This window comes from Capra hircus, chromosome 7, assembly GCF_001704415.2.
Source record: "Capra hircus breed San Clemente chromosome 7, ASM170441v1, whole genome shotgun sequence".
NCBI classification, from domain to species: Eukaryota; Metazoa; Chordata; class Mammalia; order Artiodactyla; family Bovidae; genus Capra; species Capra hircus.
The window spans coordinates 517,027-544,304 of NC_030814.1; positions in this window are offsets into that span (position 1 = coordinate 517,027).

Below are 27,278 nucleotides of genomic sequence, written 5' to 3' on the forward strand. Positions count from 1 at the left end.
AGTGAACTACTAAGCACTACAACTGTGGAATTAGGTGGTGAAAAGGGCAAGCACCATATATCAACACTCTTTATTCTCAAGCTGAGACTTTCTACCTTGGGGAGCTGTTCATTCTGGCTGCCCCAGTTTTTCCTCTCCTGCTGGAAAATGTGCAAGAACATGTCTGTTGCTGGTTGAATAGAACCACTAAAACACGTGTTGCACTGAGATACTGTTCAGCTCAGTTCAGTCGCTCAGTCGTGTCCGACTCTTTGCGACCCCATGAATCACAGCATTCCAGGCCTCCCTGTCCATCATCATCTCCAGGATTTCACTCAGACTCACGTCCATCGAGTCCCTGATGCCATCCAGCCATCTCATCCTCTGTCTCCCCTTCTCCTCCTGCCCCCAATCCCTCCCAGCATCAGAGTCTTTTCCAATGAGTCAACTCTTCACATGAGGTGGCCAAAGTACTGGAGTTTCAGCTTTAGCATCATTCCTTCCAAAGAAATCCCAGAGTTGATCTTCTTCAGAATGGACTGGTTGGATCTCCTTGCAGTCCAAGGGACTCTCAAGAGTCTTCTCCAACACCGCAGTTCAAAAACATCAATTCTTTGGCGCTCAGCCTTCTTCACAGTCCAACTCTCACATCCATACATGACCACAGGAAAAACCATAGCCTTGACTAGATGGACCTTAGTCGACAAAGTAATGTCTCTGCTTTTGAATATGCTATCTAGGTTGCCCATAACTTTTCTTCCAAGGAGTAAGTGTCTTTTAATTTCATGGCTGCACTCACCATCTGCAGTCATTTTGGAGCCCCCCAAAAATAAAGTCTGCCACTGTTTCTACTGTTTCCCCATCTATTTCCCATGAAGTGATGGGACCGGATGCCATGATCTTCCTTTTCTGAATGTTGAGCTTTAAGCCAACTTTTTCACTCTCCTCTTTCACTTTCATCGAGAGGCTTTTTAGCTCCTCTTCACTTTCTGCCATAAGGGTGGTGTCATCTGCATATCTGAGGTTATTGATACTTTTCCGGGCAATCTTGATTCCAGCTTGTGTTTCTTCAAGTCCAGCGTTTCTCATGATGTACTCTGTATATAAGTTAAATAAGCAGGGTGACAATATACAGCCTTGATGTACTCTTTTTCCCATTTGGAAGCAGTCTGTTGTTCCATGTCCAGTTCTGACTATTGCTTCCTGACCTGCATACAGATTTCTCAAGAGGCAGGTTATGTGGTCTGGTATTCCCATCTCTCTCAGAATTTTCCACAGTTTATTGTGATCCACACAGTCAAAGGCTTTGGCATAGTCAATAAGAGATTGGCTGAATATGTCAGGTCAATCTTTTCCTCAGGTTAGCATGTACCTTCCACTCAAATCTTGTAATGGCAATCCTGATCTGGAGTTTGGAGATGATAGGAAATGTTCAGTCAGCCTCCTTGAGAAATGTCAAAGTTGAAGCATAGAGAAACCTCTTTAGCAACAAACCGTTTATGTCTACTCTTTTCATGTAAACCTTTTTTTTTTTTTTGTATCAAATACTGCTCTGCTTTCAAGGTAATAAAGAATTTTAGGTGCGCCTGTGGCCAGATCTAATCATCTTTGCTAATACTTCGCTAGCCACAGAACTGCAATGCAGGAGAACCAAGTTCAGTCCCTGGGTCAGAAAGACCCCCTGGAGAAGGAAATGGCACCCCAATCCAGGATTCTTGCCTGGAAAATCCCATGGATGGGGAGCCTGGGGGGCTACAGTCCGTGGGATTGCCAAGGGTCGGACGTGACTGAGCAACTAACACTTTCACTTTTCAGCCGCAGAACCAGTCCTGAGAGTCCTCAATGTTGCTGCATTTATGAAAGCATACCATGGAAATGGATGGTGGCTCCCCTTCCCAAACTTGGAACAAGCTTTTGCTTAATTAGACAACAACAAATGAAACAGTTCTTTGTTGTACTGTGCTGGCACTGAGCCTGCAAGAAGCGTCAGCTCTCTGAAAGGAGTATGTTTAGGATTTGGCATCACTATATACACTCACATAACATTCTCCTCTTCCATAGTTAGGCTGGAGCAGTTCTCTTTATTTTAAATATTCTTCCATTTCGTTTTTCAGTCATAGCGGAAACTTGGAGCTGAAGTTCCCCACAGTGATAAGTGAGGATAATAGGATACACTGGATGTCAGAAGCAGATGACAATTCTGTAGAAACACCATTCAGTGTTCTGCTATTCTCTCGAGGGATTTCTAACCTGAGTGCGAGGAATTCAGGCTCCACAATGACTAGTAGAGGATCACCTTCCCAAGTGACATCACCTGTCACATAACAGCTTTCCCCAAGTATTCCTGATACTTAAAAAAAAAAAAGCAGTCTTTCCCCTGAATAGAATATCTGGTATGAGGCTAGACCCGTGCAGGCTCACTCACAGTAAGGTCACTGTCTTTCTTTTAGCTTCATTTTTAAAAACATCCTGTGCTATACTGATAGTAACAGAGACTTTTCTTCTCCATCTATTACCAGACCTTCCTGACCCTGAGGTACTAAGAGAACCAGGAAAAAAAAAAACCTGAAAGAATGAATGGGAGGAATTAACCATCAATCCCCGTGGAGGTTCTTAGCTTGCACTAGCTCTTCATAATGTAATTATCTTATCCAGAGGGCACTGTGAGCATGCTTTGCTATCTGCTATAATTTGAGGTAATTTTAGGTACATAGTAAACACATATCAATAACCTCAGATATTCAGATGACACCACCCTTATGGCAGAAAGTGAAGAAAAACTGAAAAGCCTCTTGATGAAAGTGAAAGTGGAGACTGAAAAAGTTGGCTTAAAGCTCAACATTCAGAAAACTAAGATCATGGCATCTGGTCCCATCACTTCATGGCAAATAGATGGGGAAACAGTGGCAGACTTTATTTTTTTGGGCTCCAAAATCACTGCAGATGGTGACTGCAGCCATGAAATTAAAAGACGTTACTCCTTGGAAGAAAAGTTATGACCAACCTGAAAAGTTATGACCAACCTAAAAATTTCTGACCAGTTAAAAAGCAGAGACATTACTTTGCCAACAAAGGTCCATCTAGTCAAGGCTATGGTTTTCCCAGTGGTCATGTATGGATGTGAGAGTTGGACTATAAAGAAAGCTGAGCGCAGAAGAATTGATGCTTTTGAACTGTGGTGTTGGAGAAGACTCTTGAGAGTCCCTTGAACTGCAAGGAGATCCAACCAGTCCATCCTAAAGGAGATAAGTCCTGGGTGTTCATTGGAAGGACTGATGTTGAAGCTGAAACTCCAATACTTTGGCCACCTGATGCGAAGAGCTGGCTCATTTAAAAAGACCCTGATGCTGGGAAAGATTGAAGGCGGGAGGAGAGGGGGACGACAGAGGATGAGATGGTTGGATGGCATCACTGACTCAATGGACATGAGTTTGAGTGAACTCCAGGAGTTGGTGATGGACAGGGAGGCCTGGCATGCTGTAGTCCATGGGGTCACAAAGAGTTGGACATGACTGAGTAACTGAACTGAACTGAACTGAGCTGAATAAACACAAAATGAGATGTTCACCAACCAAGAGAATTGTTCAGGAGAATTGTCAGGGCATAATTCCCTACGCTTACCTTATTGTTACAGAATCAGCATCCTTGGGTACAAAAATGATCTCACCAGAAGCAATACCCTGCCAATCAAAGACCTCTCCAAAGCTAGGAATTTTGCATTCTTATGGCTCTCTTCCTTAATTTTAAAATTGTATCCTGCTATAAATCTCAGTAGGCCCATATAAAACTGTATTTATAGGTCAGTTTAGATTTCTAAATAACAGTATGCGGCTGAATGTCTGACTAAATCATTGTTGCTGGTGGTGGGCAGTATATTAAAGTATCACTGAGGCCCTACCACCCAATATTCAGATTAGAAGGAGTGGGCTAGACTACAGGAATCTGTATTTAATAGGCTTCCCAGGTGATTCTGATACCAGTCCACCGTCCCCTTGGAAATCTATTGATCATTGAGGAAATGATCGGTGAGAAAGTACTAAGAAAAAAGTGATGCTGTTGGATATTACAAATGGATGAGATCATGGAGTGTGTGCTTCTAATTCTTGTTATCAAGCCTTCAAACTCTCTGGCACCAGTTAAGAAAGGGCTTTACTGAAATTGCATGATCTTGCATGATGGAAACTTTAGTCATATGTGATCTTGAAACTGGTTACCTTCACCCTGAAGTCTCCAAGGAAGTCCCAGGGAGAGGAATAGCTGAGTCTCACTTAAGAGTTACCTGCAGCCCTTCAAGAATAATGAGGCTGTTATTCTGCTCTTCTAGAGACTAGCGTTTATCTTCTAGAGAAATGAACCCTTAGTAACCCTGATTTGGACAGCAGGCACAGAGGCACACTGCAGCTGAGACTGGCAGGTGAAGCTGACCATCACAGGCTGGCCAAGGGGCCTCCCAACGTCTTCCATACCCAGCTCCCCGAAAGTCAACTTTCAGACCCATGCATGTCCCCGCACAGAAGACTGCAGGAAAACTCAGGGAAACTGAACAGTTCCAAAGGAAAGACTTGACAGATGCTTCTGTTTGGTGATCTGTGCCAAAAATGCCTGCCACATTCTATTCAGGAAGTATTTATTTAACAGGCAATAAATGCCAGGCACTTCTAGATGCTTCTGATATCACTGTAATCAAACAGATATGCAAAACTTGTTTCAGACATACATGTAATCAAAACATGCAGAAGCTTGTTTTCATGAAGTCTATCTTCTATAAAAGAGAGACAATAAGAAAAGAAATAAATAATAACTTTTAAGTATGTTGATAAATGTTGTGGGGGGGAAGTACAGAGAGGAATAAATAGTGTTAGTTATAATTTTAAATAGAGTTTGCCAGGTGAATTCTCGTAGAAATGGTAATCTCTGAACCAATGGTCATCAGAATCACAAAATATATTTTCTGTGTCCTACATACATTATAAATATATAGGACACAACAATATATTAAACTCATAACTAAATGTGACAATATTATTTAATACTTCATATAACATATATGGATTTCAAATAATGTTAATAAAACCTCCATGTAATCACCATTCACATAAAGAAATTAAACATTGGACTTCCCTGGTGGTCTAATGGTTAAGAATCCACACTGCAATGCCAGGGACGTCTATTTGATCCCCAGCGGGGGAACTAAGAGCCCACATTCTGTGGAGCAAGTGGGCCCAAGCGCTGCAACTGCTAAGCCTGGGCACCTCGACTGGAGAGCCTGCGCTGCAATGACTCACTTGTCTTTGTGCTGCAATGAAAGGTCCTGCATGACTCAGCAAAGGTCTCGAGTGCCACAACTAAGACCTAATTAATTAATTCATCCAAAAAGCCAAATTAATTAATCCAAAAAGAAATCAAATGGTGATACTAACTTAGAGGTTTCCCAAGTAACTTTCCAATATTACATACCCAGTGCTTCTTATTCATAAGTAATTGTTCCTAATTTTTGTGATAAGCATCTTCTGTTTTTTAATTTATTCATATACCATAATTTATTTAATCAGGTCTTATTATACAACAGGCTTTCCAGGTGGCTCAGTGGTAAGGAATCCACCTGCCAAGCAGGAGATGCGAGTTTGAGCTTTGGGTCAGGGAGATCCCCTGGAGAAGGAAATGACAACTCACTCCAGTACTCCTGCCTGGGAAATTCCACGGACAGAGCTGCCTAGTGGGCCACAGTCCATGAGGTCGCAAAGGATTCAGACGTGACTTAGCGGCTAAACAACAACAATTATACAACAACTAAAGTTTCACCGTTACGAACTGGATCCCTGGGCTGTGATTCTAGTTAAGCTACTGTCTCTCTGGGTGACTATCACTCTCCAGTTCTCCTAGGAACTTGCGCATTACATATCAAGAAATCACCCGAAGAGAGTGATAAGTGAATGAGTGTATGACTGTGAGTAAATATATTAGTGTGTGTTAATCATTCAAGGGAGTTCAACTCTTTGCGACCCCACGGACTGTAGCCCGCCAGGCTCCTCTGTCCATGGAATCCTCCAGGCAAGAATACTGGAGTGGGTTGCATTCTCTTCTCCAGGGGACCTTCCTGACCCAGGGTCTCCTGCATTTAAGATAGAGTCTTTACTGTCTGAGCCACCAGGGAAGCCAAGTAAGCAGGTTATATTCTCAAGTAAGTCATCTTCTTAACCTCAAGAAAATGTTGGTTGTGAAGTTACATGATATCTGGTCCTTAAGAAAGAGAGCAAAAGTTATCCTGTGGTAAGTCCTCAAACTACCTGAAAAATCTGATTCAGATGAGAGGAAAACGTGATAACCATTCCACTCCCTATGCTCAAAGGGACTGAAAATGAGAGATTCTTAAAAATTCCTTTTTGAAGGGAGATTATAATGATAATAAAAGAGAGGTCAGCTCTATTCCAAAAAGCTTGGATGGAGAAGCTAAGGTTGAAAAAAAAAAAGGCAGAACACTCTAGGAGAGATTATCTTTCAAGATAAAGCTTTTATCAGAAATTTCAAAAATAAGAAACTGACTTTCTTAAAAAAAGCTCTTGTTTTGCCCCTCCCCCTCCTCCTTCATCCCCCTGATACACTTTATTTCTGTGTTTATTAGACACATCTGTGTTGGATGCACAAAGAAAGAAACAAACTGGAAGACAAAATGATCTGCCTAGTTTTGGGAGGGAAAGAATGGGAGCTTCTAGAGCTAAAGGGAAAGTTAGAGAATCATGCTTCAACTAGGACAGTAGCCAGACCAGCTCCTATTTTTAATTTTTATTTGTGTATTTTTGTTCTCCTTGCCCCTGCCATTTCGCGTCTGCTCCTTTCGGGTCAGCGAAGGAAGCAGACGTGAAGAAAGCGTGCTATTCAGACTGTATTCTTGGTCGTACTTCTTAAACTGTCCAGTGTCCTCTGTCTCATGCAGCTTGGACAACCCTCGATCCCTCCCAAGATCCTGGTAATTACAGGTTATTCTGATCTCCCTACCTTAGATTTCTCCTGGGGAGACGTGGGCATTATTTTCAATATACTCTGCCTCATCTGCTAAGACTCTTAGGAGGATCTTCCAAGAATTGGCTTGCATTTCATGTAGGCGAGCATGGAGTTGAGTCTACAAGACCACACAGTTCAGCAAACTGACAGTGAATGGTCAGCCATGCTTGTACTTTAGTCTCCATAATTGGTTTTTTTGGGGGGAGCCACAAACTTAGCTTGGGAATTGGAAGTGTTGGGGAACTCACTTCCTGCCTTCTTGGTGAGTTTGGTGGGAAAATCATACTCTCTCTACATCTACAAATTCTCTTTAAAGAATCTGCTAATTACTATCTGGCTTTCTCTTACTTTGGTTGTGATCCAGTTATAGTCATTCAGTCTGGCTGGCAATATCTTAAGCAAGTCCTAAAAGAATGTCTTGCAAGTTGTCTTAAGAAGGTGCATGAGGAGAGGAGAGTTGTTTATCATTTACTGTTCTCAGCTTTGCAACTTTAGACAAATTTTCCTTCTGTAGTAGACTGTTTTCAAAAACTAGTCATGACAATATTGCCCATCCCACATGTTCTGGGCATCAGGTGACCTTGACCTTGCTACCGCTGAGTCTTGAGATCACTCTCTCCTCCTCTTGAACCTGGCAGGACCTTTGACTGCTTCAGAAAGGGAAGTAGGGTGAGCACGGTGCTATGTGATTCTCAAGACAGGATCATAAAAATTACTGGCATTGCCACCTTGCTTCCTGGGAAAGCTAACTTTGGAGTCAGCCTCCCTTCAGAGAGAAAGTCAGAATAGTTCATGTGGGGAGACCACATGGAGTATTCCAACCTGTCGCTCAGCTGTGGCCTCAATTGAGAGCCAGCATGAACCACCAGGCATGAGAGTGAAAATGCCTCTAGAATATTCGGCCCACAGCGACTGAGGCACTCCAGATTTCAGTTCTGACCACTGACACTCTATCCCAGCCGGGCCCTTCCTGTATTCTAGACCAAGAGAACTCATAGCACAGTGCAGTGTTTATTTTAGGTGACTTACGTTTTCAGCGGTTTATTGCACAGCAACTTCAACAATCAAATACCTTCCTATAATTGTTATGCCATTACTAAAACTCTTTTCTCTGCACCGTGTCCTCAAAGCTCCCTTCTGGCTAACAAGCTTTCTTGCTTTCACCCCGGCCCAGTTCAAGTCCTGCTGCTGCCGCTGTTCAGTCGCCAAGTCATATGCGACTCGCCGCCCCATGGACCGCCCCCTCCAGGCTCGTCTGTCCATGGACCCTCCAGGCAAGAACACTGGAGTGGGTTGCGGTTTCCTCCGCCAGGGGGTCTTCCTGACCCAGGGATCGACCCCTGCTCCTTCACGGGCAGGCAGACTCTTTACCTTTGAGCCACCAGGGAAGCCGGTTCAAGTTCTATCTCCTCGGCAAACCCTTCCATGACTTTTCCAGTCCACAAGGTGCTCTCCCTTCTCTGAATTCCTGAGTCCTACTTCACTTGCTGACGTTTCTGTGGTGCATACTCTCTCTTTTCAGTCTTAATTAACAGAATTCCCGTATGTTCATACAGCAGAGGGTCTTATGGTTTAGGAGGGGTTAATCCCCTCCTGTAGGTGAATATTAATTTGTCTAAAATAATTATGGTAATTAATATTTTTCTTACCAGAGATTAGGGCAGGCAATGGCTTCAGTCCTAATTCTAGCCAATGAAATTCGAAGAGAAGTCTTTTGGGAGGTTTTAGGGAAAGGTCTGTCTGTTTGAAAAAAAAAAAAGCAGGGAGGAGACATAGTTGAAAATGGCTTTCTCCTGCTTAACGTTATTGCAACTGCTATAACACCTAAAACTTCCGCAATCACCTTACAACCGTGGAGAGAAAATCCTGAGGGAAAGACATGATGAAAAAGCAGAGCAGAAGACAAAGAGAATCTGAATCTTTGAAGATCTGTTCAGACTACCAAGCCACCGAACCCCGAAACCACCTTTCCCCTCACACCATTATGTGAGGTAGAGCGTGTTTCTCGTTATTTAAGCCAGCCGAGCAGAAACTCTCTTACCGAGGCGGACTCTGCTTTCTCCTGAAAGTGTCAGAACACTCAGTTAAATGTGGCTTAAACAATAAAGCTATTTATAATCTCATGTTTCAAGAAATGTACGGGTCCTATGACTCCAAAGCTGGTTCACTAACAGCGATTTCATCACTGACCAAGATGCTTTTCAGCTTCCTCCTTCGCCACGGTCAGTAAGTCGGTGATATTGTCCCTTCACGGTTACAAGCGGACGCAGTCATGGCAAACACAGTAAGCGTCAGTCACTGAGTCGTGTCCCCCTCTGTGACCCCGGGACTGTGGCCCGCCAGGCTCCTCTGTCCGTGGAACTCTCCAGGCCGGAACACTGGAGTGGGGAGCCTTTCCCTTCAGGGGATCTTCCCAGCCCAGGGGTCGAAGCCAGGTCTCCCTCATTGTGGGGGAATTCTTCACCGTCTGAGGCACCAGGGAAGCCCTAAGAATAGAGAATAAAGAAGGAAAGCTTTTCCAGAAGCCCCACAGCAGACTTGCCTCGGGTGCTATTGACTATAACTACATTTTACACTCAAGTTTTAGTGTCAGGGGAGGCTGAGAAAACAACTACTTGGCATTTTTCAACATCTGTCAAGGGAGGCAGTCTCTGCCACCAGCTACAGCAGCAGCCTTGGGGCATAAATAAGATTGTTTTCCTGTATTCTGGCAAATTCGAGTCTAAAGAGCCTAAATATTTCCACCTTAGAGCTGCCATTCATAATAGGTAAACATGGAAGTTGAGCTGTGTGTCTTTTACAGGATGAGATCTTAGGGGAAGAAGTTTTCTGTTGTGTTTTTTCCTACTTTCTCCTCTCAGGAAATTAAAACTAAAATGCCAAATTACAATACTTCAACAATAATTAATTTAAAATCCCCCTAAATTTTTCCATGTCTTGTTCTATCAAAACCTTAATGAATGTTAATTGATTTTCCTTCCTGGTATCTGCCACTCCTCTTTCATCAGAATGGCACCAGTCAGAATTACAGGTTACTTGCAGAAATTATAATCATAGAATTAGCAACAGTATCTAAAACCTTACAAGAACCCTCAGACCAAAAAACAGTTCCAAAATCAGAATTTATAATAAGAAACAAAAAAAAGGAATTGATAAAATCTGTGATTATTTAAGTTCAAAAATTTCCTAGGGAAACCAGATTGTATTTGTGAAAATTTGCAATGTGATGTTTTATCAAATCACATTCTTTGGAATAGCTTATGACCAAGAGTGATCGCTCTTCCTCTATGGGTGCAGGAGTGAAAAAGCTCCTTGCTGTTTTTCCAAAACTCCTTTTGATAATATAAAAATTGCATTTTAAGGCTGCTGCTGCTGCTAAGTCACTTCAGTTTTGTCTGACTCTGCGACTCCATAGACAGCAGCCCACCAGGCTCCTCTGTCCACAGGATTCTCCAGGCAAGAACACTGGAGTGGGTTGCCATTTCCTTCTCCAACATTTTAAGGCTAGACTCTGAGATTTCACAGGTTTTCCAAGGGCTCATTGGTAAAGAATCTGCCTGCTATGAAGCAGACGCAAAAGACGCTGGTTTGATCCTTGGGTTGGAATCCCCCTGGAGATGGGAATGGCAACCCACTCCAGTGTTCTTGCCTGGGAAATCCCCTGGACAGAGGGGCCTGGTGAGCTGCAGCGGGTGGGTGAGCTGAAGTCCATGGACTGGTAAAGAGTCAGACATGATTTAGTTACTAAACAGCTGACAACTGAAATCTCATTGGTCAGCATTAGCAGCAGAAAGATATTTTATCCAACTTAATTTCACTTGCAGAAATGGAGAATTTGATATGATTTATCTTTCCCCTTTTCCTCTTTCTAGTAAAAACAAAATTGTTATATTAATTCTACCTGTGGAAAAGTGAAAAATACTTTCCAGTTGGCCTTCTTTTTCACACCAAAAATTCAATAAAGAACAAGACATTATTTTATTTTGCAGATTTGGGATTCAGTTCTGACTCATAGTCCCAAGAAAGCATCATTACCTATTAAAACAAAATTATTTGTAACCCTAAATTTCATTGACAATGTTAGTCTTCATTCACTAGCACTAATAATCAGTTTAAACTGCAGGCTTGAGGTAACTATAAGAAAAATGATAAGCATGATCAGCTCTGTATCTTAAATAAAAGTTTCTTTATAGGAACAAGAATTTTGCATTTTTAAAAACTCTTCATACCAAGGCAACTTAAACAACTTTCTGGGTGTTTTCCTTTCTGCCAGTCTAGAAAAAAAGTTGAATAACAACATAATAGAAAAATTGGGGATAGGCTTTAGTCTTAATAATTACAATAATCACTTAAAGTAACTACATTTAAGTTTGTAGTACCATAATTTCTCAATTCTAAGTTGCTAATTTTTCTGCATTTAAATTTTTTGGAGCTTGCAATACATTGTACAATTGATTAGGTTAGTGCAGATTTACACTGCTGCATTTATGATGACAGCATTTTCTTCTCTTTTCTTTTTTAATTTACTTGAAAAACTGTAAACACATGTTTTGCCTTGCAAGGAACTGAGGAAAGACATATGTCAAATGATGACTGTCCAGTCAAGTTTGGCGCTTATTATTTTGAGTAAGATGACACACCTGCCCTATCCTTTGACTTTATAAGTAGTTTCTACAAAATACCTTGGTTCTCAGTCCAGAGATATTTTAGGAGAATTTCTCAGCCAAAGATTAAGAAAATGAGATATATTATTTCTTCTCTAGGAGTAGGAAAGGATGAAGCATGAGCAGATAAGCATATAGGAAGATATTAGCAGACCAGACATACTTTTATGACAGTTGTCATGAATATGCTTGACTGTGTAGTTAAAAGGCAGTAATGATAAACGTAATTTGGGTCAAAAGCGAAACCCTAACTATTTATATTTAACTATCACAAGTATTACAATTCAAGGTAGAAACTATCAAACCAAATAAAAAGAGGGATTTAATATTCACCAAAGCTACAGTTTAGAGTGAAGATTTAATCTCCATAAGCTTTTCTGTGTTCAGTATAAAACATAAAAATAGCATTAAAATAGATAAAAAGGGGATACACGTTAATGAGGAAACTGATAAACACAATTATCACGAAAATTTTTAGCGTTGATTTTGAATTCTAAAGAAGAGAAGCAAAAACTTGGAGAATTTTAACAAAAATATTGAGTTTAAGATAGTTATCATATATTATACACAGAATACATATTTGCTAAATGCCTTTGAACATTTACAAAAATTAATTAAACGGAAGTGATAAGAAAAATCATAATACATTTCCAAAGTTTTCAGGAAATTGTAGCAAAAACAACAAACAAATAAAAAAACTTACATAGATTTCATAATTGAGAGTAAAATCCTTTGGAGGAAGGATTATTTTAATTTCAATCTTGTCCTGTAATGAGTATTGAGGTGTATTCATTGCTATTATTTTTCTTCTTTCCACATCTAATTAGACAGTTGCCTGGATCTCTTGAACATTGAAAAGAACTTGATCATTCCACCATCTGTGTTGCTAGTCTTGCAAACAGATCACTTAATCACAGGAATCATGGGTGGCGCCCTGCAGTACTCCTTGACTAGTAGAGGGCAGTGGGGCTGGTAAGGAAATTTCACTGGTGATTTTCACCAAAACAAGGAGGGGGTGGGAACAACTGAATCCTAAATTTTGAGAGATGGCTTTGGTTCTTATGACTTATTTATCTAAGCTGGCTTATGTTATCTAAGTTGGCTATCATTTACAAGATGTAAACTTGAGTATGGAGTTTACATGTTTGATCCTGTGTGGAAATCAATTTCCTGGTCCTAAATAGGGTGTCTCAGGAATAGTAGAAGAGAATATCACCAAAAACAATGTCCCAGCAACATACCTCTGTATTACGGAATGCTTGGCTAGTTCGAAATACATGTCTGGAAGAAATGTCAACAACATATTTTCCAGACACTCCTTAGGGACATGCTAACTATGTTTAAACGTCCAGCATCAACTCCATCCTATCCGCCCTCCTTTAAAGATAATCAATAGTTTCCTGTCAGTTTCTGCTTCTCACCTTTCCCTTTCCGTTTCCAGAAATGCGTTTCTGTGTAAAAGCGAGTTGCTTTGTTCTATGAGATGCATGCGCTGAAGGTGCAAAATTATCATAGCTTTCCTCTTTTACTTTACCACATAGACATTCTTGCTTTTTGTTAAAATCTGCTTCTGCATTAGGAAAATAGATGTTGCAGGATCATGGTAATTTAAATATATTTCACCTTTGGTCTACATTGTATAACTGACGACTCTAGTTCTCTAAGGTGGGTTAGTGTGTGGACATAGGAAATAGAAGAAAATCTGAAGGAGTCCCAGATGCTTCAGTCCTAGTCACCAGGAAAGAGAGCATGCGAGAGGTGCAAATAATCTGTTTGCGTGGGGGATGCTCCCATTAACCGTAACGCAGGCCGACATATCATGTGATTCTCACAAACCGTCTAATGCGTGTACGGCATATGCAGGGAATATCCTGTGCTGAGTCAGTATCCTCATATTAGAACCTGGACTTCTGGAGGGCAGACAGCCAGGTAGAGGCGTAATCTTCGCTGCAGACACCCTGGCGGCCACAGATCGAAGGGAAACACTGGGCAGCGGGCGGTTCAGCCGGCGGCGCACCAGCGTCAGCGCGGCCTGCTGGGCCGGCGGTCTTGCTGCGGTGGTGACTCTTCACGCGCGGCCAAGCGGAGCCCTGCTTTGTCTTGTCCCAGACTGCACGGGAGAGCCTCAGACACACAGACATGGGCACACACAGTTGGACAGGACGGATAAGCACTAAAGTCCTCCTGTGTAGATACCAGAACTGTATTCAATAAGCTGTGATAAACCATAACGGAAAAGAAAAGAAGATGGACTCTGAGTCACAGGAGACGGGCAGGGCAGGGCACCGCTGGAGGGAGACTGAACTGAGCGTTGCCGGCTATCTGCCCTTTAACCCACAGCCCTTAAATTCTGTACGCCTGGGTTTCCTCTTTAACTGGTGCTCGTGGCTTTGCTTTCTATTGAAGGGGACAGTGCATATCCTTGAAACAGGTTTTCATCATTATAATAAAAAATAACCTTGAATGGACTGGTTGAGCAGCATAGTGGGGAGGCCACTCTGTTTGATTGCCTTGGAGGGAAACTGCAAAGGGGTATTTCAGACTCCGGAAGGGGAGGCCTTTCGGATTCCTGATGAGCGGAACTGATGACCTGGGGGAGCAAACTTGTCATTACACTTGGGTAGCGGCAGTGGGTGAAATAGTTTCTTTAGAAAAAAAATCCAAGTTAAATGCTATTAGGCCCCTTAGACTGAAACGGTACTCTACGAAAGTGGAAGTGACAGTCGTGTCCTACTCTTTGAGATGCCATGGACTCTACAATTAATGGGATTCTCCAGGCCAGAAGATTGGAGTGGGTAGCCTTTCCCTTCTCCAGGGGGTCTTCCCAACCCAGGGATCAAACCCAGGTCTCCCGCATTGCGGCTGGATTCTTTACCATCTGAGCCACCAGGGAAGCCCAAGAATACTGGAGTGGGTGGCCTATTTCTTCTCTACGCATCTTCCCGACCCGGGAATCAAAGTGGGGTCTCCCGCATTGCAGGCAGATTCTTGCTGAGCTATGAGGGAAGCCCTGAGGTCCTCTCTGAGGTCCTCTCTGAGGTCACTGTCAAAAGCAGACACTAAGAGCTCTAAAGAGGATCTCATCACGATGGGAAAGGGAGTTGGGCAAACGATGAGAGGCGAGAAGAGCCTGGGAAGGCTGGAGGTGGCGGTTATGGCAGGGAGAGCCGCAGAGGCTCCTCCTGGCAGGAGTCAGCTGCCTTCACAAGACACAGGTTTGGGGAACAAGCGCTGAGCATGTGGAGATGAACCAAAGCAGGGTCCCAAGATCAGAGTGCAGCACACACAGAACCTCCTGTTCTTATGGTTTTATTTCCATATGCATTTCATTTATGAAAAAAAGGTGTTGACGCTGTAATAAGATTTGGATCAAGAGACTAATACAACAAGTAAGAACGCACATGACCGTATTTGTGCTTAACAGTGGCAAAGAGGTCTTACCAATTTTTACCAATTAACATGACTCTGAGTAGGTAAGCTCTTAGGTTTCTTTCAGTTCTAGAATATTACTGTTTTATTATGAAGATGAATAATTTGTCAGCTAATTTGAACATCTGACTCAAACATCCTTGAACAAGAAAGTCTTGATTTATAGTACTTGGCACAAAACACTTGGGATATTTGGGTAATTAAACAGCAGATGCTAACAGATTGATAGCTGTTATTTGGTTCTCAAACATGTTGTACTTACTTGAACTTTCATTTTTACCCAGGATTTCTCAACAGCAGTGCCCAGTTCTACTCATGTTTGAGGTTTGCCTTGATGGTGACCAAGATGCTAATTATCTTTAAATATTTATTCAAACTCAAAAAGAGAACAGCTTCTTCTTATACTATCAGCTTATTTACTAGGTTTATTTCATTTTAAATTTTACTGTGAGAGCTATATGAACTCTGGAGAAATGTATGAATGTTAGCATATAAAATTAAAGTTTTTTAAAGTATATTATCTTTTCTTTATGGAAGTATCGAAGCTGCATTGCAGAAAGTGAACAAGACAAGGTTCACAAATGATAAATATCCTCTGGTATGATTTTAAGATTTTCAAATTATTCGTGTTTTCAGCTGTGTACCCAGAGATGACATAGAATAAAGGCTCAATGGGTGTTTGATGCTTGAATTGATGCAAGTTTAATTTTTATTTTGCATTTGAGGGGCAGAGTGGATAGAGGAGTGTTGTTAAGAGAGAAGCCCGTGGTGAATAATAGCAGACTGCAACAACACTGATTAATCTGGGGAGTGATAATTGTTTTCTTGCTACACACATACGGATGGAATGCAGGAGAGAGAGCAGGCGGCAGACATCAGACAGCTTATCTGATAGTTGCTGCTGCCAATTTCTGACTCATGATGGTCTTAAAAGAAACATGGATTTAACTTTTAATATTTCCTTTTAATTCATTTACTCAGCACACTTACTGAGAATGCACTATGTGTTAGACATTGTACCAGGATAAAACGTGAGCTGTATTTGTAAGATTGCACCAGGTCTTCCTCAAACTCCACATCCATGTGATCTATTTACCTCAAGCTATCCTGTCAATTTTCATACTGAAGACATCTGCTTCAAACACAGTCTAAACTCACCCTTGATGCAAATACACTTTGCAGTTCCTCCCACCCCACCGGCTCCAGCACAGAAGCATATTAGAGGGAGTGAGAGAGGAAGGGGAGGGAGCAAGGTCATAGAAACTGTGCGTCCATGAGCACATGCTTAGAAAGGAGCATCTTAGCTGTAATTGCCGAGATACTAAGATGCTGACAGGAAAGTTGAACACAGAGATCAAATTGCCAACATCTGGACTCTCAAAAAAGCAAGAGAGTTCTAGAAAAACATCTACTTCTGCTTTACTGACTGTGCCAAAGCCTTTGACTGTGTGGATCACAACAAACTGTGGACAATTCTTAAAGAGATGGGAATAACAGACCACCTGACCTGCTTCCTGAAAAATCTATATGCAGGTCAAGAAGCAACAGTTAGAACTGGACATGGAACAACAGACTGGTTCTAAATCAGGAAAGGAGTACGTCAAGGCTGTATATTGTCACTGTGCTTATTTAACTTATATGCAGAGTATATCATGAAAATGCTGGGCTGGATGAAGCACAAACTAGAATCAAGATTGCTGGGAGAAATTTCAATAACCTTAGATATGCAGGTGACACCACCCTTATGGTAGAAAGTGAAGAAAAATTAAAGAGCCTCTTGATGAAAGTGAAAGAGAAGACTGAAAAAGTTGGCTTAAAACTCAACAAGGATATTGGGGGCCGCCTACTGGCCTGGATTAATTGAGATTCACCTCCAAAGCTGGGATCAATCCCTAAACTTCCTGTTGGATGGGAACTGGGCATGGAACAACAGACTGTTTCCAAATAGGAAAAGGAGTACGTCAAGGCTGTATATTGTCACCCTGCTTATTTAACTTATACACAGAGTACATCATGAGAAACGCTGGACTGGAAGAAGCACAAGCTGGAATCAAGACTGCCGGGAGAAATATCAATCACCTCAGATATGCAGATGACACCACCCTTATGGCAGAAAGTGAAGAGGAACTAAAGAGCCTCTTGATGAAAGTGAAGGAGGAGAGTGAAAAAGTTGGCTTAAAGCTCAACATTCAGAAAATGAAGATCACGGCAACTGGTCCCATCACTTCATGGGAAATAGATGGGGAAACAGTGGAAACAGTGTCAGACTTTATTTTTGGGGGCTCCAAAATGACTGCAGATGGTGAGTGCAGCCATGAAATTAAAAGACACTTACTCCTTGGAAGAAAAGTTATGAGCAACCTAGATAGTATATTCAAAAGCAGAGACATCACTTTGCCGACTAAGGTCCGCCTAGTCAAGGCTATGGTTTTTCCAATAGTCATGTATGAATGTGAGAGTTGGACTGTGAAGAAGGCTGAGCGCTGAAGAATTGATGCTTTTGAACTGTGGTGTTGGAGAAGACTCTTGAGAGTCCCTTGGACTGCAAGGGGATCCAACCAGTCCATTCTGAAGGAGATCAGCCCTGGATTTCTTTGGAAGGAATGATGCTAAAGCTGAAACTCCAGTACTTTGGCCACCTCATGCGAAGAGTTGACTCATTGGAAAAGATCCTGATGCTGGGCGGGATTGGGGGCAGGAGGAGAAGGGGACGACCGAGGATGAGATGGCTGGATGGCATCACCAACTCGATGGATGTGAGTCTGAGTGAACTCCGGGAGGTGGTGATGAACAGGGAGGCCTGGCGTGCTGCGATTCATGGGGTTTCGAGGAGTCCGGACACGACTGAGCAACTGAACTGAACTGAACTGAACTGAGAAGTGGTGTAATACATGTTGAGAAGACAATTGCAACATCTATTAGGTTAGGGGCATAATTTCCATTTGGTAGAAGATATTTATCTCGAGCTGCAGTCTCAAGTAATGGAAGACACACATTTTGGAACCTGCTAGAAACTGCACTTACTGGTTTTGCTCCATTTGGTGTTTTACTTACTAAGACTTTTCTTGCATCTGTAAGATGGGAATAGCGGCTAGCTAACAGAATTTAGGAAAGATTTAATAAAATCACAAGAGGGAAAAGTCATAAAGCTATCAATAACAGTTGACTTCATTTATGGAATCCTTGTCTTGAATAATGGCATAAAATGCGCACAAATGTTCTTCCAACTCTTAAACTGTTTAAACAGAAGTCAATAGGCAGAAGTCAGCAATTAAGGCTCTCCAGTGCTAAATGTATTTCTGCTTGATAGACGGTATCACGGTTTTAAAATGAAAGAATGTGTAAGTAGCACAGGGGAAGTAGCTGAAGAGAGAAAACCGAAGTGCTAAGAAAGAGGGAGTTCCAAAAGGACGTTCTGAAGACCTTCACAACTCCTTTGGCAGTTTTTAAAATTTTCTGTTTTTAAGCAGTTTGATTATGGTGAGTATTAGAGTAGTTTTGTGGGTTTTGTACCTTATTGAACTTTTTGAAACTGTAGGTTTCTGCTTTTTGTTAAATTTGGAAATTTCCATTATTTCTTTCTGTATTTTTTTTTGCACCTGTACACGTCACTCCTTAAAAGAATCTGACTATACACATGTTTCCCTAGTGGTCCAGGAGTGAGCGATGAGAATGAAGACAGAACAGGAAGTCTGGGGCGATGGGTCCCGATCTCTTGTGTTCGTCCAGGCGGTCCCTTCTGGGCTGACCTGGGGAGCAATCAGCGGGCGTGCAGGCAGCGCTCACGCCTGGCGGCCAACGGTGCTGCAAGGTCCATGCTTCCTGACCCCAGCCACACTCCCTTCTGTGCCTGGCCTTGGGGTCTGTAACAGGGAGATTATTCTTAAGAAAAGCATGAAAGATGATCATTAGCACGATTTCTTGCTGTGTGCTGCTTCCCAGGTGCCATTTCTGTGGGGTTTCTCAAGGCTGCGACGGTGCATTGTCAGGAGTCCCCACTACATCTCCCCCTTTTTGTTTTCACAGTAGATACGCTGTCGAGCAACTTCTTCATCAATTCTCAGATAGTTTTTTTTTTATGTATCTGAGGACTAGACAGTTAGAATTATACATCCTGATATTATGGTACCAAGCAATCCTCTTCCTAAAGTTTTAATCCACAACATGGGGTTAACTGTATGTAAGCTTTCCTCAATTTCTTCAAATAAATCAGTTTCTTGGAGTTATTGTAAGTGAGACTTCTGCATATTAGAAACAGTAGCCTGTAATTGGGAACTATCTAAGGGTCGGTTATTATGAACGCATCCTCTCAAATGTTTGGATAATTGATCCCAAGTATATGCACTTTGATTATACTTATGAGGTGTGACACGAAGTGAAGAGAAACCCCAGTCACACTTAAGGTGAATTTGTAATTGTAAATTTTGTACTTTGTCCTCTAGTAGGAGAGCTGCATTTTCTAAGCCAACCCATCTTTCGTTGATTGCTCGGTCTATGCGGGTCTGGCTCCCCAGGCAGAACTTGCGTCTTGGCGCCTTGCTGTTCAAGTGTGCTTGTTCGTGTGGTTGGACGCAGCGCTGCCCCGGCTACTGCTGAGGTCAAGGCTGTAGCAATAATTCCCACAACAGCTGCTCTAAGGGGTCCAATAAACCTCTCGGAATGTTGTAGTTGTTTCTTGATAACTTTTAAAAGAGCATGTGTTTCAGAACAGCCTTCCCAAGGTCTGGTTTGATTTACTGGAAGCCATATCTCCAATATCTTTCTTAACATAACAAATGAGTGATTAGAATTATAAAGTAAAGAATTTAAGCAAGTATATAATTTGCAATCCTACCAAGAAAGTTCTTGTATACTTCCATTGATAGAAATTGATTCTTTCAAGAGCACATAAAGATCTCTCATGTAAGCCTGAATATAGAATGTCCAGTTTGTACTGGTATTAAATGTCAATGAATAATCAGTTTTATCGGGATAATGTCTATCCCAAATTTGGAATTTTTTAAGACTTAGAGTCAATTTCCAAATCTCTCCTTGCCCTCTTCCTTGATCCAGTAGTGGGAAGGGGGTGGCGTGCCACTCCCACGCCGTATAATTAGACGGTCTGAATGAGCGGTAATGTTAGGATGGGCAAAGACCTCACGCGCCTGCCGATGCGCCTTTCTGTGAGGATTGCAGGGCTGATTCTGATGAGAGCAGTTAGAGACTGCATGCCCCTTAGGGGACCAGTCCCCTCCGTTCCATAGGAACCATTAGTCAAAATTACTTCTTTGGTCCTGTGGCAATCTTCCCACTGAATCCGATCTTGTTTTCCAGTCCACTGCTTGCGATGCTCGCGGAAAGGTCTGTCTGATTTGCTGTCATTATTGGGTTCTGAGTCATTATAAGCAAAACTCATACCAGAGAGATGTAAATGAACCTTAGGAAAGTTACTATTTAAAGAATTAATGGACAGCCAGGCTGGCGTAGATAATTGAAGAGATCTTGTAGTTGGTCCTACACAAACTGGCCAGGATCCATACCCATAAGCAACACTGAAGGGAGTCCCTTCCTCTTGTTTAAAAAGAGGAGGCTGTGTATCTTCAGGTCCTGGTGTCCAGGAAGAATCATCAACATAGACTGGGATCACAGAATGCCCCCAGTCAGCGGGTTTTAGTAACGGGGAGTTCGATGAATGTGCCCCGTTAGTATAACTTTTGGGTCTGGCTCTTGCTGGGGGCATGCTCACCGCGGTGGTGATGACAGCAGACGCGGCAGCAGGCAGACTGCTGGGAGTGAAGCTTCCCTTCATTTCCTAAGGTCTCCGCTGGCTTCTGTGTTAATCTTTCAATTTGTCCCCAAGCGGGGATCTTGTTCCTCTTGTTCCAACGGGGGAGGGGGAGTCATCATCTTTGTTTCAGACGCAGGCCTTTGAAGCTCATTACTGGGGGCCCTGCGTCGCATGTGAATTGCCTCTTCAGTGGGAGTTCATTCGTGATACGGTTTCACATGGCACACGGGAATCCAAACAGCTGTTTCTGAATCACCTGGCGAAACACAAGCGAAGCCCCTGCCCCAGGCCATCAGACGCCCCAGGCCAGGAGTGTGCCATGGGGTCGCCCCACCAACAGCGGGTTTGGGGTGAACTTCTTGTTTCTGTATAAAATGTCGTCCTGCTGTAGTAAAACCATTATGTTGATGCAAAACATTGAAAGGAAATGATGCTTCATGTAATTTTTGCTGTGGGGGAAGTGACGTTCCATCTCCCCCTTGTTGTTTTTGTAACGTTCTTTTAGACATCTGTTAGCTCATTCTACAAGAGCTCGTCCTTGTCCTTGGGGATCTTAGGGGATTCCTAGATGATGTTTTATAGACCAAGCTTTTAAACAATCCCAAAGGCAGGACTAGTGTAAGCCAGGCCACGGTCCGTGTCTATATTTTGTGGGAGGCCCATAGGACCAAAGCAACCAAGCAAATGCGAAGCAACATGTCTTCAGATTCTCCAGAGCAAGCAGTTGCCCAGGTGCATTTAGGGTTAGTGTCGACCTTGACTTGTGCATAAGCAAACTTTCCAAAGGGTGGAACATGAGTTACGTCCATCTGCCAGATCTGATTTGGCTTCAGGCCGGGGGATTAATTTCCCCCAGTTTCTGGTGGAGACATGGTTATGGCAAGCATCTGACATGTAGGACAAGTCCTCACAATCGGTTTAGCTTGAGCCCAAATGATGTGAAACTTGGTTTTTAAACATTTTGAGTTACATTTTGTCAGGTTATGAAAGATTGATGCCTCTGTAAAGGCTGGAAATAAAAGGGCATCGGCTCGAGCACTTCCTTCTGTTAAAGCCCCTGGTAAATCAGTAAGAGCCCAAATATGAGGAAAGTAGAATGGAAACTGTCAGTGTCTAGTCACCTGTTGTAAATTTGTAAAAAGAGTACATAATGTGGATGGGAAACTATCCTTAATAATCGTTGTTTCTATATGATCATAGAGCAGAAGTGAGAAATAGATTTAAGAGACTAGATCTGGTACCTAGAGTGCCTGATGAACTATGGATGGAAGTTCGTGACTTTGTACAGGAGACAGGGATCAAGACCAACCCCATGGAAAAGAAATGCAAAAAAGCAAAATGGCTGTCTGGGGAGGGCTTACAAATAGCTGTGAGAAGAAGAAAGGCAAAAAGCCAAGGAGAAAAGAAAAGATACAAGCATCTGAATGCAGAGTTCCAAAGAATAGCAAGAAGAGATAAGAAAGCCTTCCTCAGCGATCAGTCCAAAGAAATAGAGGCAAACAACAGAATGGGAAAGACTAGAGATCTTTTCAAGAAAATTACAGATACCAAGGGAACATTTCATGCAAAGATGGGCTTAATAAAGGACGGAAATGGTCTGGACCTAACAGAAGCAGAAGATATTAAGAAGAGGTGGCAAGAATACACAGAAGAACTGTACAAAAAAGATCTTCACGACCCAGAAAATCACGATGGTGTGATCACTCACCTAGAGCCAGACATCCTGGAATGTGAAGTCAAGTGGGCCTTAGAAAGCATCTGATGGAATTCCAGTAGAGCTGTTTCAAATCCTGAAAGATGATGCTGTGAAAGTGCTGCACTCAATATGGCAACAAATTTGGAAAACTCAGCAGTGGCCACACACTGGAAAAGATCAGTTTTCATTCCAATCTCAAAGAAAGGCAATGCCAAAGAATGCTCAAACTACTGCACAATTGCACTCATCTCACATGCTAGTAAAGTAATGCTCAAAATTCTCCAAGCCAGGTTTCAGCAGTACGTGAACCGTGAACTCCCTGATGTTCAAGCTGATTTTAGAAAAGGCAGAGGAACCAGAGATCAAATTGCCAACATCTGCTGGATCATGGAAAAAGCAAGAGAGTTCCAGAAAAACATCTATTTCTGCTTCATTGACTATGCCAAAGCCTTTGATTGTGTGGATCACAATAAACTGTGGAAAATTCTGAAAGAGATGGGAATACCAGACCACCTGACCTGCCTCTTGAGAAATCTGTATGCAGGCCAGGAAGCAACAGTTAGAACTGGACATGGAACAACAGACTGCTTCCAAATAGGAAAGGAAGTATGTCAAGGCTGTATATTGTCACCCTGATTATTTAACTTCTATGCAGAGTACATCATGAGAAACGCTGGGCTGGAAGAAGCAGAAGCGGGAATCAAGACTGCCGGGAGAAATATCAATAACCTCAGATATGCAGATGACACCACCCTTATGGTAGAAAGTGAAGAGGAACTAAAAAGCCTCTTGATGAAAGTGAAAGAGGAGCATGAAAAAGTTGGCTTAAAGCTCAACATTCAGAAAACGAAGATCATGGCATCTGGTCCCATCACTTCATGGGAACTAGATGGGGAAACAGTGGAAACAGTGTCAGACTTTATTTTTGGGGGCTGCAAAATCACTGCAGATGGTGACTGCAGCCATGAAATTAAAAGACGCTTACTTCTTGGAAGAAAAGTTATGACCAACCTAGGTAACATATTCAAAAGCAGAGACATTACTTTGCTGACTAAGGTCCATCTAGTCAAGGCTGTGGTTTTTCCAGTGGTCATGTATGGATACGAGAGTTGGACTGTGAAGAAAGCTGAGCACCGAAGAATTGATGCTTTTGAACTGTGGTGTTGGAGAAGACTCTTGAGAGTCCCTTGGACTGCAAGGAGATCCAACCAGTCCATTCTGAAGGAGATCAGCCCTGGATTTCTTTGGAAGGAATGACGCTAAAGCTGAAACTCCAGTAGTTTGGCCACCTCATGTGAAGAGTTGGCTCATTGGAAAAGACTCGGATGCTGGGAGGGATTGGAGGCAGGAAGAGAAGGGGACAGCAGAGGATGAGATGGCTGGATGGCATCACTGACTCGATGGGCATGAGTCTGAGTGAACTCCAGGAGTTGGTGATGGACAGGGAGGCCTGGCGTGCTGCGATTCATGGGGTCGCCAAGAGTCAGACACGACTGAGCGACTGAACGGAACTGAACTGGAGGGTATATGGCTTGGCAAGGTCTGGCAGGCCCAAGCTGCGCCTGACGTAATTGTACCGGGTTTGAGTTCTATTTCCAGCGGGCCTTGTTTTGCAAGCCTGGCGGAGGGTGTGGGTGGGGGGTTGTCTTCTGCCCAGACCTTAGCCCGTCCGGTTTTCCTTCCAGGAGATCATGCAACCTCCGTTCATCTTGAGGGGTTATCGAGAGGAAGAGTAAATGGGCGGTTGAGCTCACTCAGAGAGTGGGTCTTTCATGGGGGGAAAGGTCATTTGTGCCCCCAATTTAGACAGCAAGTCTCTTCCCAACAAAGGTACACAAAAGTGATCACACCATCATGATTATCCGGGTCGTGAAGATCATTTTTGCACAGTTCTTCTGTGTATTCTTGCCACCTCTTCTTAATATCTTCTGCTTCTGTTAGGTCCATAACATTTCTGTCCTTTATTGAGCCCATCCTTGCATGAAATGTTCCCTTCATATCTCTGATTTTCTTGAAGAGATCTCTAGTCTTTCCCTTCCTATTGTTTTCCTCTATTTCTTTGCACTGATCACTGAGGAAGGCTTTCTTATCTCCCCTTGCTATTCTTTGGAACTCTGCATTCAAATGGATATGTCTCTCCTTTTCTCCTTTGCTTTTCACTTCTCTTCTTTTCACAGCTATTTATAAGACCTCTCCAGACAGCCACTTTGCTTTTTTGCATTTCTTTTTCTTGAAGATGGTCTTGATCCTTGTCTCCTGTACAATGTCATGAACCTCCGTCCATAATTCTTCAGGCATCTGTCTATCAGATGTAGTCCCTTAAATCTATTTCTCACTTCCACTGTATAATCCTAAGGGATTTCATTTAGGTCATACCTGAATGGTCTAGCGGTTTTCCCTACTTTCTTCAATTTAAGTCTGATTTGGCAGTAAGGAGTTCATGATGTGAGCCACAGTCAGCTCCTGGTCTTGTTTTTGCTGACTGTACAGAGCTTCTCCGTCTTTGGCTGCAGAGAATATAATCAGTCTGATTTCGGTGTTGGCCATCTGGTGATGTGCACGTGTAGAGTCTTCTCTTGTGCTGTTGGAAGAGGCTGTTTGCTGCGACCAGTGTTTTATCTGGCAATATTCTGTTAGTGTTTGCCCTGCGTCATTCTGTACTAAAAGGCCAATTTTGCCTGTTATTCTAGGTGTTTCTTGAGTTCCTGCTTTTGCATTCCAGTCCCTTATAATGAAAAGGACATCTTTTTTGGGGTGTTAGTTCTAAAAGGTCTTGTAGGTCTTCATAGAATCTCCAACTTCAGCTTCTTCAATGTTACTCGTCAGGGCATAGACTTGGATTACCGTGATATTGAATGGTTTGCCTTGAAAACGAACAGAGATCATTCTGTCCTTTTTGAGATTGCATCCAAATTCTGCATTTTGTACTCTTTTTTTGACCATGATGGCTACTCCATTTATTCTAAGGGTTTCCTGCCCTCAGTAATAGATGTAATGGTCATCTGGGAGAAGGCAATGGCACCCCACTCCAGTACTCTTGCCTGGAAAATCCCATGGACAGAGGAGCCTGGTAGGCTGCAGTCCATGGGGTCGCTGAGAGTTGGACACGACTCAGTGACTTCACTTTCACTTTTCCCTTTCATGCATTGGAGAAGAAAATGGCAACCCACTCCAGTGTTCTTGCCTGGAGAATCCCAGGGATGGTGGAGCCTGGTGGGCTGCCGTCTATGGGGTCGCACAGAGTCGGCCACGACTGAAGAGACTTAGCAGCAGCAGCAGCAGAGTTAAATTCACCCATTCCAGTCCATTTTGTAGTGACCTGGTCTTCCAGGTCATTACAAAGTGACAATGGAACATCATTTACTTCTGAAGTCACCGAAGGGGTCTCTAAAGCATTGGGCATTTCTTATTATATTGATTGTGCCTGGAGGCCTCAATCTTCAGGAAATGTAGAGAGAGCCAATCAACTCTTAAAATCAGCAAAAAAAAAAAAAAAAAAAAAGATAACCCAGGAGACCTCCCTGGGATGGAAGGAGGCTTTACCAATAGCTCTCCTTTGCACCTGTATTGCCCCTAAGGAACAGGTTCACCTTAGCCCTTACGAGATGCTATAGGGGAGACCCTTTATTTATGTCAATGACTTCTTCCTAGATCCAGAGGCTCAGACCCTCCAGTCTTGTACCATGGCCATTTGTCAATTCCAATAGGATATATGCTTGTGTGATGTGAACCAGGACCCAAAAGATTCTAAGGAGTCACCACTATATGCTCCAGGGACTGAAGTCCTAATAAAAGTCAGGAAAGATGGGTCCCCAAAGGCTCAACTCCAGCCCACAAGGAAGGGCCCCTACCGTGTAATACTTTCTACCCCCACAGAAGTCAGGGTGCCAGGATATGACTCCTGGATTCACTACTCACGAGTCAAGCCGTGGAAGAAAGCAAAAGAGGACACTCAATACACCTGTGAGCCCCTCGGAGCTCTCAGATGCCTATTCAGGACTACTAATGAGTGCCATTCTAATGAACACCCCCAAAATCAAATTTCTGAGGATAAGATTTCTCAGGACAGCTCTAAAGAGCCAACACAGCTTGGCAGCGGTTGTACTCCAAAACAGACAGGAGATAGCTCTTCTGATCCCTGAACAAGGAGGGACTTGAGCCGTCCTGGCAATGGGAATTTGGAGTTGGCTAATGCCCCTGCTAATCCTTGTTATGCCGTATTGATGCTGCTTACGATTCCTCCATGTGTTATCACTTGTCTAACCCATTTTGTGTCTGCCCAGGTCAACAAGCTACAACATGCAGAGCCAGTTCAACAAGGATATAAAACTGCAGCCAACCGTGGACAACATCACTCACCCTTCCATGGACACTGCTGTAAGGACTCTGAGGCCTGCCACCAGCAAGAGAGGGAGGCCCCATGCCCCTCACCATCCCGGTTCAGCAGGAAGTAGCCAGTAAGACCTCAACATCTGTATTCCCAAAGAATTGGGCCTCCCATCTCTTGAAGGGGGGGAATGTTAGGTAGTTAGAGTAGGAAACAGGAGTCCAGAATGGCAGCGGCTAAAAGACAAGGGAGGGAAAGGCCCGTAAAATAGAACAAAGGAAGTCCAAGGACTAGAGTGAAGACCTCAGGCAGAAGAAACAGCACTCCTGGCTGGCCCAGTTTACGCAGGGCAGGCCCAGGGGAGGAGAGCATGTTAGAAGAGGAGCCGAAGGGCCGGGGTCTCTCGTTTTTGGG